Here is an 18,529-nt window from a genome sequence, read left to right as displayed (position 1 = left end):
AGAGTGGTATTTTTAGAAATTCATTTCTGAAACTCATTCATTGGATGGAACTGATAAAAAAAACCTCCAGTATTGTCTGCTCTTGGCTTCTGGCATTTTCGTGATCTTTGGGCTACAGGTACACATCAGAAACATGCAAAATAATATCTGCTTTCACTTTAGTCCAAAATTTCAACATTACTTCATCATGGAACATGTATGTGATTTACCTAGACTTCTGTAAGGCCTTTGATATTGTCCCCAACAACATTCTTACCTCTGAACTGGCAAGTTATGGATTTGATGAATGGACTGTTAGATGGATAAGGAATTGACTGGATGCCCTCTTCCAACATGTTTAAGTCAAGGGCTCACAGTCCAAGTGGAAATTACCAGGTAGCATCCCTCAAGGGTCTGTACTACAACCAATACTATTTAACATCCACATCAGTGAATTTGGCAGTGGGATTGAGTGCACCTTTAGCTCCAAGCTCTGCGGTGTGGTGCTGGAGGAAAGTGATGCCATCCAGAGCCACCTTCACAGGCTTGAGAGGTGGGCCTGTGCAAACTTCAAGAAGTTCAGCAAAACCAGGTCCTGCATGTGGGTGGGGGCAGTCCCCAACATACACAATATCTCAAATTTCTGTACAGACAGGGCCATGAACTGGTTGAGATAAGACCTCCTAAAAAGGATTTGGTGATGCTGGTGGAATGAAAAGTTGAAAATGAGCTGGCACTGCACACTCATAGCCCAGAAAGCCAATTGTAGCTTGGGCTATGTAGAAAGAAATACAACCAGAAGGTTCAAGGAGGTGTTTTTCCTTCTCTTTCCTCATGAAACTCAACCTTCAGTACTGTGCCCTGAACTGAGGTCCACAGTGCAAGAAAGGCATGGACCTGTTGTAGTGGGTGCAGAAGAGGGCCATGTGAATGATCAGAACACTGGAGCAGCTCTCCTCTGAAGGCATTTTGAGAGTGTTGTGATTGCACCCAAGGGATATGAAGGATAATCAGAATACATATTTAGAATTAGTATACTGAAGGAATGAGATGGAAATGAAACAAAAAGCTGGAGTCCTTGGAAGCATTTTGCCCATTAGACAAAACTATGCCTTAGGGTCCCAGTTTAGTATAATACCAGGCAGTGAAGTCTGCCTGGAAAAAAAAAACTTAGATTCTCATTTTCAGATCAAATTTTGTGAGTTGAAGCTGATCCCTCAGTATACAGATAATCACCACCTATAAAACACTGTTTCATAATGTCTAAAATTTCTCATCATCTTCTCTGATAAATCTGTGTGCATTTGTTAGAAACCACCAAACTACTTTTTCCTTCTCATGGTGCACTCATGTTCATAATACAATGCACTGGGCATTTACTGGCCATCCATCCTTAGTGTAATGCAGTTAATGTTTCACACTCAAATAGGCAATAAAACTAATTCAGATCATGAGTATTAAGAAAATTCTGTCTTATGGAAAGCTAAGAATATTTCTCCAGTGGTTTTAAGACAAAAAAATTGAAACAACATACTTTTCTCATGATCTCACTTTCAGTTCATCCATCCTTCAAAGGTTGTCTGGTTAAAAGGAAAATGAGTTCCCTCAGTTCCCAGTATGAACGTTTTCTTCCCCAAGAAACTCCATGTACTAAAATTAACTCTCACCTTGTGGCAAATGGAAACCAATAAAGCAATCAGACTCCAGTAACTGCAGTGGAATAGTTTTCCCCTACTTTTCACTAGGAACAGGAAAATAGTAATTAAAGTGCTGAAAATGTACTCGTGGGAACCACAGACAACACTGGGGACTTTGATTGACATAAGAAAAATCGGAGTCCTTCTGCTTTTCCTTTGCCTAACAGAAGTAGCTCACAGGGTAAATAAAACTGATTGATTTGGAGGGGGGTTTAGGAGACAGAGTTTCATTGATAGTCACTGAGATTTATCTGAAGTTTCTCAGATATTTCTGAGACTCTCAACCTTGAGAAAGATCTATTGTTAAACATGCTGTGTTTGGGTTGGATTATTTTTTTTCAGCACATATAGCAGAGACATGCATTTTCATTTCTAATCATAGAATCAGAGAATCAACCAGGTTGGAAGAGACCTCCAAGATCATCCAGGCCAACCTAGCACCCAGCCCTAGCCAGTCAACTAGACAATGGCACTAAGTGCCTCATCCAGGCTTTTCTTCAACACCTCCAGGGACGGTGACTCCACCACCTCCCTGGGCAGCCCATTCCAATGCCAGTCACTCTCACTGGGAAGAACTTCCTCCTAACATCCAGCCTATCACTGTTTCATTCCTCACACTCTATACTCACATGAGTATTTTCATGGATTTTGAGGAAAGTTATCTCAAAGAACATGTCCTGTTTACAGATCAAGAGCTACAACTCTCCAGACATAAGTATTACTTACTACCAGCATCTGTTACAATTCTACAGTATGCAAGAACACAACAATTAAAAACTAATCTAATGAACTATCTTATGAAATGATTTACAGATACCAAGCTCGACTACACGTTGACAGTTGATGTGGAAGAAATACAGTTGACCTGTTGCTTTTTATATTGGAATAATGCTCCCTAAGCCTTATGGCAAGACTTCAAAGTTCAGGAGAACTTTTGAGAAGGAAACACAACTTGACCGTATAATCCCAGGGTACCACAGCAGGCAGGGAAAAAATCTAGTCATTATGTCCTGGGACATAACTATGGAAAGCCAAATAGGTGGTCTGAGGAGAGAGAATAGATGGGATGTTATGCACATCTCTTTGAAGGACAGTTTTGGAATGAATAAGGGTGAGTGAAGACACTGATTTTTATTTTACATATATACATTTTTTTACTTTACCTGGTTCTGTTATTTAATTTTTCATCATTGTTTTTGTGCTAGTTTGAAGCTAGCTAGAATGTTTTGGTGAGAAGAATAAGATTACAGGCTGTGGAAGGAAAGCAAGGGTGATGTCTACTTCCCACATAGGCCTAAGATGTATAAGAACAAGAATCAAAACACAGATAACTCACTACTGCTGGGGAGCTCTGAGCTGCATCTCTCTCTCTAACCTCACCCTCCATTTCTCTGACTGATCCACTTTGCTTCCTAACCCCCTGGCCAAATCTCCACTCTTCCTTGGGACTGGGGTAAGGTTGAGAGGGGTAGGGGGAAGGTGAAGGGCAGTTGGGAGCCTCTCCTGGGGACTCAGGTTTCTGGGAGGGCTGCTGTGTTTCTGTATTCCCTTTTCCCTTGTCTATTTCTGTCTATAACTGTATATACTGTAAATATCTGCTTGTATACTGAACTAAGCTGTAAATTATAAGCTTCATTCAACTTCCAGAGCTGGCTAAGTCTAGTCTGGGTGATTTCCAAAGTGTGTGGGGGTGGGGAACACCCAAACCATCACAGTTTTTTAACCTTTCTTTTCTACCTCTCATCCTTTCTAATAATCTATTTTTTCCCCTTCGCTTTTTGTTTGTTTGGTGTTTTGGAGGTTTCAGTTGTTTGTTTTGTTGTTGTTGTTTTTAAGAAAACCCAAAATCTTCCACAGGACTGGTTTCCAGTATAAAAGTTGTTTCAGTAAGCAGAACTACTCAGACGGAAGTACACCGGGAAATTCTTCTAATGGCAATATGGCTATGACCATGAAAAATATGCTCTTTTTCCCTGGCATAATTAAGCTATTCATTGGAGTGACAGATGCTCTACCCAGAGAAATATCCTTCACCTACATATTGGTGCTGAACAATTCCAGGGTGAAGTAGGTCTTTCATGTCATAGTTATTGTGGGACAAAGTACACATTTTCTAATTTCCTAATTACAAAGCTGGACTAGAAGCTTTGGAACATTTACATGGCTCCCAAATTTCCTTCCTAACAAAACTGCTCCCTCCTCTTGATTTCTAAGTATTTTGTTTCTTTGCCAAAGTCTTTCTCCTGTTTCTTTGTCAAAGTTCTTTCTCTTGTAACACAGGTGCCCAGACTTCAATACTTGCAATTCTCTCAGGGAGTATAAATCACACCTGCTTTATTCTAAAACTATTCTGAAGCTCCAAAAATGTTAGTGGAAACATAATGGTATAGCCTAGATTGTTTATACAAAAACAAAAGGATAAAACATGGTAAGGAACATTTTTTGACAGCTGATAACTGATCCGTTACTCTGTCCAATTGTTCCTAGGTTTTGGAGAAAATGTGTCCTTTGCCACTTCAATAGGGAGAGTAAGCATGAGGAACCAAAGTGGCAGGTTTTAGCTTTGCCTTTTTGATTTCCCTCTTAGCTCTTTCTGTCTTTGTTTTTCAGGTACAAGCTTGCATGTTAGACATAGCCGTGACAGAGGCTCTGGCCTGTCTGCACTAGCTTGTCCTTGTTTTCTCAGAGACAAGTGCTGCACCCAGCTTTACTGAGTTTGTTTTTAAATTCACTCAAGTATTTATTTCCTTCATCCTTGTTTCTTTTCAAATAAATGTACAGAAACTCCCATTCCTCTGAAACCAAGACTAAGAAAAGGAATGAAACTGCTTTGCAAAGCAACCCACTTCTTCATTTACTCCAAATAAATGCTTTCTCCAATGCCAAGCCCTCTACTTCTCTCATGGCACTCGGGGATCAGGTTCTTACAAATGTGCATTCAGTCAATGCCTCTGACTCCTCTGCTTTCAGCCTATGTCTTTGACAAACTTTTCTGTACTCTGGGCATTGATCTCTTGTCACTACAAAAAGATTTGATGATTGTTTACTAGTTTCTACTGAATGAAAGGCGAGACTAAGATACATTCTCTCAGCAGTCAGATACTACCAATAGTGACCACCAGAACCACAGCTGCCTCTGATGTCCCTAAAATGTTGCTACATAGAGGTCCTCCTCATCTATTATGTATATTACATGACTCTCTTGATTCAGAGCATGGTGCCTTTAGGAGAAAGACCCTCTCATTATGTAGATATGTACATGGGGTAGCGGGCTTCTAATCCCAAATGGTGTATTTGCACTATTATTTGCCAGACAAATAAATTTGAAAGGCAAAGTAAAGATTTAGAGTAAATATGGAAGTAAACCCAGCTTCTTCTGTAAAGTCATGTAGAATTCTTCCTAGTTTGTAAAGGAGGACCTTGGAGCAGTCAATACTTTTGTACAAAAATGATTGGTTTTCCTGTCTGCTGTTTTGGTTTTCTCTTCAGCCTGTGTAGCTGTATAAAATGTATAGCTATTTTTCAGCAATAAGTTCAGTATCCAATAGCCAGAGTCAGTATTAGACAGAATAAAATAATGATTTGGGAGAAAGGGAACAACAACAACCAAAAAAAGCTTCAGAAAGAATAAAAGAACAAAATTAAGAAAAGCAAGAGAAAAGAAAGGCATGTGTATGGATGAAGCATGCAGACCTAGGAACCTGTAATGCTCCCTGGTTGCAGAATCTATCATTGCCTGAAGCACCAGGCTGATATGTGAATCGCACCTCTTCAAGGTGAGAACACTTAAGGTACAAAATGAAGGTGGAGTGAGAGGGAGCAGAATTTGCACCAGACAGCTGTGTGAACTCACCTAGGGAGCAGTAGAGACAAAGCCTCCTTTCAGAAACGGTACAGCCACGGTATAAGCAAGCTATTAAGGACACAGAAAAAGAAAGTACAGTGTAAGTTCAGTGCATATTAAATATTGAGAGCTCAGATAACACTAACTTCTGAAGAGCCTTTTGCAATCTTTGCACAGTGCCAGCAGCCCTACATGCTTTTGACATTTTTTTAATAAGAGTTTGAGGTTGTGGTGTAGAAAGATAAATGTGTGAATAACATTACAAACCATGCAATAGTGAGATCTATGCATTTTAGCATAGGCATTCTTATTTCATTTCCAGCAAATATCTGTCCTCACTGCTGACAGCTTCATTTAGGATCACAGGATGTTAGGGGTTGGAAGGGACCCGAAGAGATCGAGTCCAACCCCCCTGCCAGAGCAGGACAATCCTATCTAACACAGATCACAGAGGAACACATCCAGACAGGCCTTCAAAGGCTCCAGAGAAGGAGACTCCACAACCTCTCTGGGGAGCCTGTGCCAGTGCTCTGTGACCCTTACAGTAAAGAAGTTCCCCCTTGTGTTGAGGCGGAACCCCTTTTGCTGCAACTTACACCCATTGCTCCTTGTCCTGTCACAGGGAGCAGTGAGCAGAGCCTGGCAGCCTTCAGATACTTATAAACATTTATCGAATCCCCTCTCAGTCTTCTTTTCTCCAGACTAAAAAGCCCCAGGGCCCTCAGCCTTTCCTCATAAGCCATTTACACTGGCTTGAATGAAAGATGAGCACCCAAAACTTCCACCACTGTGTACTGTACCTTGCTCACAGTGTAAAGCAGAAGCAGCAGCTTGAGTCAGGAGAAATCATGGGAATGGGAAGAGTGGGTCATTTTGGAGAAGAGCTTATCTTTCGTTTTCAGGTAGAAATCATATCTTGAAGATGTAAATCTTAGCCTGAATAGGAAAGAGAAACATCTTGTATGAAAAAAGTGAACGATTGCCTGCCCCACACACTCCTCTCATCTATCCGAATTCTTCTGCTCCATTCACCATTTCAGTTTAATATGTTCTCTGAGACAAATGCAGCAATTTCTAACCCGCTTCATCCCAGTAACAGTCACTGGGAATTAAATTGTCAGTAATTAAAGCAGCAGTGACTCCTATGTATTAACAAATTTGCTGAAATGAAGTGAGTCCTGCCTTTCAGCATTTTGCTATGTTCCATAAGTAATTTGATTTTTCTTGTCCCCATGTACAGAAACAGAGTTCTTAAGATGAAGCTGCCAGTGGCATTTGGAGTGCTTTCTACCTGGAACTTGCTGGAAAAGTTCAATTTAAGTTTCTTTGCAGGTTCTGCAGTGCCAACCCATCAATATCGTATAAAGCAGTGGGGCTATTGACCGTTGTCCAGCCTAGTTTCTGCTGCCACATTTCATTTATACGCAGCACAACCATACACTGGAGGGCGTTGTTGATAGCAAGCTAGGTTACTTCCTTAGAACCTAGTGTTTACCAACATACCACTGATGAAAAGGTTGTAGAGTTAACAGCTAGGTAAAGACTTGAGGCTTCACTGACAGCTCAGAGGCACCAAGATCAAGCATAAAGTGGTTTTGAAGTCAGCAATTTTAAAACATGTGAAATCTTGAATGGCAGCTGCTACTCTGAGCTGTGAGAGATTACTGGTGGGAGGAAAAGGAAAAACAAAGAGTGATTTTCATGGTAGACTGCAGAGATTTGGAATTTCTACGAACAACAGTGAGTTTGAGTCAAGCTTAAATAGCCTTATATCTCATTCTCTTCCAGTAAAAGCCACAAATATTCCCAAAGTTCCTCTATCTGTGGAGACAGTGCAAGGGTAGCATTTGCATAAACTTTTTCTGCTCTGATCACAGGCCAATAAGCATACCAATAAGCAAAGCCTTTGCCTTGGCTGTAGGCTCATACAGCCCTTTGGCAGATTGCTGCTACTAAAAAGAAAAGCATATTTCCTAGTTGGTCCATGGTGCATAATTTTTGATGGCAAGGATCTCCTCCTCAAGGTTATCAAACACACTCACTCTCACCACTGTGCTGTAGAGAGAACATGAGCATGCACACATCTCAGGTCCCAAACACAGTTTGATTACAAGCAATCCTTGGAGAAAAATAGCAGTCATCCTATAGCTGAGACTGCTTACTCTAAAAACCTGTCATAAACTGTCTAGTGGAGAGTATCTTGGAGGGATTTTGTATTCACAGGACACAGAGATAAATAAGGTCTTTCCCTTTAAAGGGTTATTGTCCTTCACCCTGTTCCCTGCAGGCAGACCTTTGCACAACTCAACTGAAATCAGTATCGTTCAAAAGCGGCATTGGGCTTCACAGCTCATATAGATTTGGAGGATAATTAAGGACAAGACACAACAAATGCATTACAGACTCGGGGAGGCAATAAGAGAAAGGACAAGATTACAAGCAATCTTGCCATTATGTGGGCTAACAGTGTGCACAGCTTGACAGTTCAATATATAGCCTGTAAATTGTATACAATTTTATAGTTCAAAAATACTATGCTGAACTAGTACTTCAACAAATCCCACTAATCCTGGCCCTGGATCTAACAGCATCACACAAAAGTATCAAACTGCCTTAGTCCTTCTGAGGTGCTTGGCTTGTTCTGAGTTCCTTGGAAGGCACATTCTCTCCCAGCAATAAATCTTTCAGATCCCAGTCCACACCCATGTCCCATGAAACAGATCCACACAGCTCAACAGTACTGCAGCGGGGATTCAGCAAGAAACTCAGAATCACATCTGCAAAGCCAGCTTCATACCCTGTATATTTCAGCTACCATTTAAACAAAACAGAGTTGAATGTCTGTGTGTGGAGGAGGTGGGAATAGGTTCTCCCATTGGAAATAGCAGCTGCTCCTGTATAATAAGCTAACAAATGATAGGAATAATTTGGAAAAGGCATAACTTCACTGTATTGAAACTATCCATCACTGTCAAATACATCAAGCAGAATTACTTAGCATTTGCACGTAGGGAAAATTATCACTGTAGAAGTCTGACATGTTGGTATAGACTATCAGATCTGCCTAGCTGGCTACAGGAAAAAAAAGGTAGTTGTAGGCTATGATGGACAGGAATGACACCAAAAAAGAAACAAAAAGACAAAGATGATGAATTAGAGATACCATCAAATCACTGTTCTTGTTTTCTTGCCATGCTTTTCTGTCATGGCCACACCTTCCCAGTACCCATATTTTCTGTCCATTCCTGAAAGCTCCCTTGAGTAATCCGACACTCCTCCCAGATTCTGACAAGGTTTAAGTACTATTGAACAGGACAGCTGCATTCCTTTCACCAAGGGCTTCTACAGAAGGATGTCCTATGCTTTGGAAAGAAAAAGGTGTTGGCTTGTTTGACACACTTCAGTTTGTAAGTAAATAAGGAGACAGAAAAGAGAAGTTTCTACATAGCCTACACAGACTCCTTAAGCAGTGTTGGGATGTATCTATTCCACTTGAGCTTCCTTCAGACTGGAGTACATAACAAACAGAGGCCCAAAGAAAAATCTATATATTATACATTATGTATCAGGCATCGCAGAAGCTACCTGCAAGCATCAAGGTTGATGAATGATCAGAGAAAATGTCTGCTGCTGAGGACCTAATATTTTGATTAAACTGTAAGAGATTCTCATGCAAACTATTGAAAAACTTCAAATTATAAACTTTCTGATAATTGTAATTCTATTTCATTCAAGATTTGCAGGCATCTCTTTATATTCCTTAAGTGTCTCAGTAAGTACAATTTTCTCAGGTATCTCAGTCATGACTTAATTTAAAATCCAAATAAATTATCCTATGACTTCAGGGAAGAGACCTCGTTATTGAAATAAAATCATTAGTAGATAATCTGTAACTTTTAGAGACAATGTGCAAAATAAAAGTGTGCATTTTAAAATCTCTAAGAGCCTTGGCTCTAATAAATCAGTAAGTATTTTCAGCTGACTTAAAGGAGTAAAAGTCTCCACTAAGTACCATTATTTCAATAAAACAAATGAGTTCAAGTCATAATGAAAAATATTAAGTAAGTTTACATCTACTCAAAATATGTTAGTGCTCAATCCAGCAATAAAAAAGTCCAGGCTTGATAAATGATCCCATTTGAATGAACAATAATTATTTCAATAATATGAAAAAGAATAAATATCTTCTTCTTCCTGGATCTCAATAGAATATAGGTGTTGTCTACCTTAAGATGAAGCTCTAAAAGCTCATAGTGCACTCTCTGCTCACAAAAAAAAAGCCAACTGTTGCACAACTTTTTGTTTTCTCAATTTGAGATGGTACCTCAGTGTTGGTTATGTTTATATCATAGAATCAATCAGGTTGGAAGAGACCTCCAACATCATCCAGTCCAACTTAGCACCCAGCCCTAGCCAGTCAACTAGACCATGGCACTAAGTGCCTCAGCCAGGCTTTGCTTGAACACCTCCAGGGACCGTGACTCCACCACCTCCCTGGGCAGCCCATTCCAATGCCAATCACTCTCTCTGCCAACAACTTCCTCCTAACATCCAGCCTAGACTTCCTCTGGCACAACTTGAGACTGTGTCCCCTTGTTCTGTTGCTGGTTGCCTGGGAGAAGAGACCAACCCCCACCTGGCTACAACCCTTCATATATATATATATATATATATATATATATATATATATATGTATATATACATAAAATTCCCTAGTAATAAGTGATAGGAAGAGAGGAAATGGCTTCAAATGGCACCAGGGGAGGTTTGAATTTGTATTAGAAGAAACTTCTTTAATGAAAGAGTTATTAAACACTAGAATAAGCTCCCCAGGTAAGTGGTTGAATCCACAGCCCTGGAGGTGTTTATAGTAATCATAGATGTGGTGCTAATGGACTAGCACCAGGCTTGGTAGAGGTAGATAGTGGATAGCCTTGATGATCTTAAAGGTCTTTTCCAACCAAAATGATTCTATATCAGTCTCCCCAAATGCAAATACTGAAAGAGAATAGATTAATTTTGCAAAACCTAGAGATCAAGTATATTATTTTTTTAAGAGAATCATAACTCTTTGTTCTCTGCAATATTTGTCACAGTAACCTGGCATTCACTTGTATTCAATCAGCACTGAGGTGAATACGATGTAATATTTTGCTGGTAAATGCTCTCACACTGAACTGGGCACCCATCTGCTCAATCTTCAAGAAGAGCTGTTACACATTTTCTTATCTCCCTCAGTGATTCATGCAATCACACAAAAATAATCAGTCTCACTTGAAAATGTTCTTCCAGAATTTACAGTGTCCCTGAATGTAGAAATACCAATAAGTGAAATGGATCACGCTGCATGGCTCCATGATGCTAATTTCCTCACTTTATTGATGCCAGTTAGGACTGTGCCTCAGTTACTATGTTAGCTACTTCTAAATTCATCTTCTCACCTAACTATCAGACCTTCCTTAGTGGAAGAATAAGGTCTTAAGAGGTGTGGGCCACTTTTGGTTTGCCAATCCAGTAAGTTTGATAGCAGTCTTCAAAGGGAGACCCTTAACCCCTTTCTGTATTGTAAAAACGTGTAGTCTCATTCTAGTGTAAAGCACAATGGCTTGGAAGTTCTCTTTGATGAACATTAAGAAGTTGTGTCACTGGCACAGTGTCCACATTCGTTCACAAATACCAGCAGAATTGCTAATGTGAATTTCTCTAGCAAAGATGCAGTGGGCACTGGGAAGTCCTGTGAGCAACAAGTGGAAAGGGCTGGCAAGGCATCTGATGCTGCAGAGCAGCTCTGCCCAGAGAGAGACTTCTCTGCCTTGCAGGATAAACATAATTCATGGCACTTGGCAATCCAGCTAGAAAGAAGGTGCTACTGCAGAAGCTGGGGGAAAGTCAGAGGTCTTAACAGTCTTACCATGAGGAGAACTATAGTTACCTAAATTACAGAAAAGAAGCAGTGTTACTTAATCATTCTCTTTCCTCCTTTCAATCAAGGCAATGATAGCTTTGTGACTAAGGGAAGAAAAGTAACTAGCTGAGCATCAGGCAGTTCATGCTTGTCCTTGTGGACTTGCTAGTAAGGACTGCAACTGGTTATTCTTAATAACCCCAAAGATTTAAATCCAGACTTACTTAATGACTGTTAAGCAGAGGGATTTCACTAGGAAAGCTGAACAAAACCTTAGGGATGAGGATCAGGGTTTGCATTTTTCATGTTCAACTCAACTAAGTTGAGCACTCATCTGAGAAAATAAGCTCTCTAATAGGAGATTCTTTCTCTCAAGTCCAGGCACATCCACTGTAGATCTGTAAGGAATTTGCCTAAACTTGCCATCATGGTTGTTTATCACAGGAGACTTCAAGAGAAACAGACATTAATTTTCCAGCTGTCTGAACAGCAAGGCTTAGAAGGTGGACAATCACTTTCAGGGAACTATAAGCTGAAAAAAGCAGCACTGTTCTGGTTTCACCGAGATAGAATCATGTCAGCCACATCATATAAGCTATTGGGAGTTTCAAGCTGGAAGGGGCAAAAGCCAGGGTAGCTGACCTAAGCTGGCTAACAGGGGCATCTCATACTGTAAATCTCATACTACGCTCATTACAAAAAGAGAGAGGTTTGCAGAAGATAGTGATTCTTTTTTCTCTTCCTATTAAGTGTTGTTATCCCTAGAGGATTCATTTTTCTTTATCCTTCCAAAAACTACTTTCCTGCTTGTTGTGACTGCAGTACACTCACTGGGCTGAGTATCCTTTTCCTGTACTTTATGCTGCCACTAGTATTGATATTAATTTTGCTGTTTTGTGAAAGCAGTTTTCATTTAAATCCATAAGTCTCTTTTCCTGATCCCACATCTTGCCTGGGGAAGAGTTGTTTGGTATAGAATAACTGATATAGCTTATTCCTGGATACGAGCTAAACATAGGTAATGATTAAAAAGAGGTTTTTACCACTCTATATTTTAAGGCTGCAAAGGTACACCACAATTCAAAATATAATTCTGCCTTCAGGTGTTGTACTCTTTTATGAAGGCTCACAGACTTTATAAAATAATCTCTCAAAAGAAGATGAGCACAGTATAAGGCTGTGCTAAGGTTCTTCCAAAAACAAATAATCAATAGAGAGCCACTCCACTGAGTAAGAATATTGCAAAGAAACAGCATGCCATGGAAAACTGCATTATGACTTCAAACCTAAGCAACAGCAGAAAGAGAGGAAAGATTGTTGAAACTACAAGATGTGCAGCAGGACTGTCATCAGCGCAGGAACTGGTAAGTGAAACTGAAAAATATTAAATTGCCTTTCTTCAGCTACAGAGTTAACGGGGCCTGAGTCGCTTCCTTTGCACTCTCTGAAGGCATTAGGAGTGACACAAAGAATGCAAGATCAGAAGCCTGCAGCAAAACCAGGGCTTAGCTCACCTGCTCAGGGAATTGATGTTCTCTCTGTTAAGATAAATTAGAATAACAAATATTGGGAGAGACTAGACAGGGAGTTCACCTTGTTAAGTGGCTACCATTCATTCCCCAAGCAGAAACATAGAGTAACAAGATTATGTCTGATTTACAAACAGGCAATTCTTTACTTGGAAGAAATAATGACGCATTCCCATCTTCATGGGCACTTTTAAGTCTCTACTCATGTAAGAGTTAGGCTTCTTAAGCTGAAGCTTTCATTGTTTAATTCATTATTTATATTAGTGTTAGCATTAATATTTCATAGCCATTGGCCATCTGTGAGATAAAAAAGAAAGCTGAGTTTTAAAGTCAGAGAAGTAAAAATATAAAACTGCATTTTCAAATATAAAAGTGCTGCATAAAAAATGAATGCAGGAGAAGTTCATTTTCACTACATGTAAACTTCATTAGCAAATTGAAAGCTAAGATAACAAATCCCAAAGGTCAAGGCTTCCAGGTGATCTGGCTGGTTCCAGAATCACTCTGTGTGCTTAAGTCTCCTGAGCTTTAGTGATATTAGGTCTTTTAAGCCAGACAGCCCTCATCCTTCTCATTTCTCTCATGAATCATAGAGGAACTCTGCCAAGATACACTGAATACATCCACAGCTTCCTTTGCCAGTCATGTAAACCTGTAAAACATATCACACAAATACCACTATGCAGCAGGTGTTTATTCAGGAAGTAGACTACAGCAAATAGGACTGCTGTAAATGTCACTTGGTTGTAGCTAGGTGGGGTTCAGTCTCGTCTCCCAGGCAACCAGCAACGGAACAAGGGGACACAGTCTCAAGTTGTGCCAGGGGAAGTCTAGGCTGGATGTTAGGAGGAAGTTGTTGGCAGAGAGAGTGATTGGCATTGGAATTGGCTGCCCAGGGAGGTGGTGGATTCATCATCCCTGGAGGTGTTCAAGCAAAGCCTGGATGAGGCACTTAGTGCCATGGTCTAGTGGACTGGCTAGGGCTGGATGCTAGGTTGGAGTGGATGATCTTGCAGGTCTCTTCCAACCTGATTAATTCTATGATTCTATGATATTTTTACAATAAACAGCATACCCACAGATCTATAGCAAAGAGCTCATCTAGAAAACAGCTCACCAAAGCAGCAAATGGCCACTGGTGCTCCTGGAGCTCCTCACTTCTAGAGTGAGCACATCCAGTGGAGGTAGCTGCAGCAGCTGGCAGGAAGCAGAGCCAGCTGAGGCAGCAACCCAGCTGCCAACATATCTCATTATGTTTCTGTACAGATGTGCCTAATTTAGCCCATACTCACATTCAGTATCACAACAGGTAATTTTTTTTTGTTTGGTTTTTAAATTTTATTATTGATGTAGGACTTCAGATTCTCCCTTACTGTTCTATCGAGGCAATCTTTCAACTGTGCACCTTCTGCATCCAGCTACTAAACTGAGATGATACAGCATAATTTTGTGTTTCAAATAGAACTCTACATTTGCTTCACTGACCCAATTTATTTCCTGGAACGTTCCTATTTTTACCTTCCATTCCAAATTAACCTATTTTTCCTTGGAGTTATTGAGCTCTCACTCAGGCTTTTGAATCAGAGAATCACAGAATCAAAGAATGGTTTGGATTGAATGGGACCTTAAAGATCACCTAGCTCTAACCACCCCTGTCACAGGCAGGGACACCTTCCACTACACCAGGTTGCTCAACGACCCATCCAACTTGGCTTTGAACACTTCCAGGGATGGGGCACCTGTAACCTCTCTGGACTACCTGTTCCAGTGCCTCACCACCCTCACAGTGAAGTCCATCTTCACAGTATCACAGTATCACAGTATCACCAAGGTTGGAAGAGACCTCACAGATCATCAAGTCCAACCCTTTACCACAGTGCCCAAGGCTAGACCATGGCACCAAGTGCCACATCCAACCTTGCCTTGAACTGCCCCAGGGACGACGACTCCACCACCTCCCCAGGCAGCCCATTCCAGTGCCCAATGACTCTCTCAGGGAAGAACTTTCTCCTCACCTCGAGCCGAAATTTCCCCTGGCGCAGCCTGAGGCTGTGTCCTCTTGTTCTGGAGCTGGCCACCTGAGAGAAGAGAGCAACCTCCTCCTGGCCACAACCACCCTTCAGGTAGTTGTAGACAGCAATAAGGTCACCCCTGAGCCTCCTCTTCTCCAGGCTAAACAACCCCAGCTCCCTAAGCCTCTCCTCGTAGGGCTTGTGCTCGAGGCCTCTCCCCAGCCTCGTCGCCCTTCTCTGGACACGCTCAAGCATCTCAATGTCCTTCCTAAACTGGGGGGCCCAGAACTGAACGCAGTACTCGAGGTGTGGTCTGACCAGTGCAGAGTACAGGGGCAGAATGACCTCCCTGCTCCTGCTGACCACACCACTCCTGATGCAGGCCAGGATGCCACTGGCTCTCTTGGCCACCTGGGCACACTGCTGGCTCATGTTCAGGCGGGTATCAATCAGTACCCCCAGATCCCTCCTTACATATAATCTGAATCTTCTCTCTTTCAGTTTAATGCCTTTACCCCTTGTTCTTCCACTGCATGCCCTTGTAAAAAGTTCCTCCTTATCTTTCTTATAAGCTCCCATTTAAGTACTGGAAGGCTATAAGGTCTCCCTGGAGCCTTCTCCAGGCTGAACAACTCTCAGACTGTTCTCATAGGCAAGGTACTCTATCCCTCTGATCATCTTTGTTGCTCTCCTCTGGACTCACTCCAGCAGGTCCATGTCCTCCTTGTGGTGGGGGCCCCAGAACTGAATGCAATAGTCTAAGTATGGTCTCATGAGACCTTCCTTGACCTGCTGGTCATGTGGCTTTTCCATGCAGCCCAGGATACAGCTGGCTTTCAGGGCTGCAAATGTTCATTGCTGGGTCATGTTCAACTCTTCAACTAATGCTCCCAAGCCCTTCTCCTTAGGGTTGATCTCAATTCACTCCATATTTGTGCTATCCCATACACAGGAACTTGCACTTGGCTTTATTGAACTTCATGAGGTTCACATGGGCCCACCTCTCAAAATGTGTAGGGTTCACCTGACTAGATAGAGACATCTATCTACTTATTCAACTAGTCTCAAATTATTTATAAAACAAAATGGCATTTCTAGGACATCTTCTCATTCTCGTGCAAATGGTCAAATTACTGCAGTAAATTGCCTTCTTCAAGATATTTTGTTTATTCACAACTGACAATCAAGGAAGTGGAAAATGGCTTGGTGGAGATATCTACAGCCTAGACCACTAGACCATGTGTTAGATTTCTTTAGTTTTTTTCAACTGCCTTCTGAGGCCTGCATTTCTTAAGTGCCTAGGTATGGTCTCTTTTCATTATGAACCAATAGCTATTTCAGTATGATCACTGAGGAGATGTCTGACCAGCTCTGCAGCATCACACTTCCAAGTTTTGGAAAGTTGGCAGTGTAAGGTCTGTCCCAATAATGTGGTTCACTAACCTCATCAACTTAGGTACAGATCCATGGTTAATAGATTCCTTTCTAGTTATGTAATGCAGCATGCTGTAGGCTTAACATTTTACCCATCCTAGATGCTACATATATATATATAAAATACAGTGTATCACTGTATTAAATTTGAAAATATAACAGAATTCTGAAGCTGGACAGCCCAGATTAACAGAATAGTCTAAATTCTGAAGGACAGAGATTAATATGTATTAAATTTATCTCAGCAATAATGACTTAGAATTAGAATATATAATGATCATAGAATCATAGAATCAACCAGGTTGGAAGAGACCTCCAAGATCATCCAGTCCAACCTAGCACCCAGCCCTAGCCAGTCAGCTAGACCATGGCACTAAGTGCCTCACCCAGGCTTTTCTGGAACACCTCCAGGGATAGTGACTCCACCACCTCCCTGAGCAGCCCATTCCAATCACTCTCTCTGTGAAGAACTTCCTCCTAACATCTAGCCTAGACTTCCCCTGGCACAACTTGAGACTATGTCCTCTTGTTCTCTTGCTGGTTGCCTGGCAGAAGAGACCAACCCCCGCCTGGCTACAGCCTCCCTTCAGGTAGTTGTAGACAGCAATGAGGTCACCCCTGTATCTTCTCTCACCTCCAAAATAATGCTACTTTTTCTTCCCTTTTTTTTAATCACCTCTGAAGTAAAAAGAAACTTGAAAAAGTGGTAAAATAAAATTAAACCAGAAGATAATAGGAACTGCTTCTGCAAAGAAATACCAGACTGAACACCTTGCATAAATACACATTGGTAGATCTAGATGAAAAATATTTACTAAGAGCATGACAATTAAATCTTGCTCTGAATCCTTTCATTCCTCTTGGCTTAAGGTGTAAAGGCTTCTCTGTTACGTAGATATTTATACTCATCTGCGACTACTAAACTATAAATCCTTATTTTTCTCTCCTCTTAATCTTAAATCATAAACCCATTATTTTTAAAGTTAATAAGTTAATTAGCTGATCTTTTCACAAAGAAACTAGAAGCCTGGGGATTTTGTTTTTAAATTATTTTGTGTCTTCATGTATGCTTATCTAATACATTTCCTTGACAGAAATAATTGGCAGCAGTGTTATTTGTTTGATGGTATGTCACCTGTCTCTTCCACTGAGCTAGCAAAAGAAGAACTAATTTCTTTATAATGACTGATAATGCTTGGAGAAGTTACCCCCATGCTTTCATTTAGAATACAGTTCAGAAGGCAGTGAAGTACCAATTCACATTGACAGTTACTTGACTATCAGGAAAGCTAAATGAAGGAATTTATAGGATGAAGTATAACCCTAAGCAGTAGGCTTGCCTAAGATGTCTTTAGATCCCAGGTAAGTCTCACTTTGCAAATTCATGTAAGCTTTAATTATGTATGGTAAAACTCTCAATTATGAAAAAGTCACCAGCTTTTTCAAAAGAGAAATCTGCAAAGTACAAACTGAAAATATGACTTTTACAAATGAGAGCCATAAAACCCAGTATATCTTATCAGTCAAGGTGGTAATTTTTCCATTACCTGGCCTCCTTATGATCCTGTTTTAGCATAGTATTTAAACGTCCATATCTATAAATTCTACTCTATAGCTACACACACTTGTGTCCAGGAAGATTGGGTTTGTGGACTATCCAGGCAGGAAGGTAAAACTGCTGTAACTTAGTGAAGGGAGAGCTGAAGAATGTAAAAAAGCTTGGTAGACCTAAGCCCTACTCATTTGAGAAGTGTCTGGTACAGAAGAAGTGCCTGTGTGCCTCCTGAAATGGATGTAACAGTGGCAGGGCATCCAATATATTTGTCTGGGACTACACACACATTGCATGTCAATCACAGCAGGACTGCAAGGTGAAAGACATAGAGTCAAAGGAGAGTGATGTAGATCTGAAACTCTCTGATTACTTGACTCTCTCTCACTCTCTCTTTCTCTCTCTCTCTCTTTCCCTCTCTCTTTCTCTCTCTCTTTCTTAAAACAAGCCACTAAAGAGCCACAGACCTCTCAGATGATTTCTAGAGCTTGAGTACAGCCATACTTTGTAATCCAAGTCATTCTGGATGAAAACAGTACTTTTGCATTCTCCAGATAAATCTGCCAGAAGGCAATCA

General features: G+C 40.8%; 1 long non-coding RNA gene across 2 annotated transcripts in view; it reads right to left on the bottom strand.

Moving 5' to 3' along the window:
• The window catches only part of LOC135177111 (uncharacterized), a 75,857-nt gene that overhangs the window by 34,137 nt on the left and 23,191 nt on the right, over positions 1 to 18,529 (bottom strand). The window contains exons 2-4 of one of the 2 annotated variants that reach the window (XR_010302913.1): positions 6,321 to 6,456; positions 5,530 to 5,589; positions 1,647 to 1,720 (exon numbers count right to left, since the gene is read on the bottom strand). This is a non-coding gene — a long non-coding RNA (uncharacterized LOC135177111). Of the gene's footprint in view, positions 1 to 1,646; positions 1,721 to 5,529; positions 5,590 to 6,320; positions 6,457 to 18,529 lie in introns of those variants that run through there. The other variant, XR_010302912.1, reaches the window with a different exon arrangement.

This window comes from Pogoniulus pusillus, chromosome 7 (genome assembly GCF_015220805.1).
Source record: "Pogoniulus pusillus isolate bPogPus1 chromosome 7, bPogPus1.pri, whole genome shotgun sequence".
In the NCBI taxonomy this organism is placed as follows: domain Eukaryota; kingdom Metazoa; phylum Chordata; class Aves; order Piciformes; family Lybiidae; genus Pogoniulus; species Pogoniulus pusillus.
The sequence above is the reverse complement of the archived record's forward strand: the minus strand, read 5'-3'. Positions and strand labels throughout refer to the sequence as shown.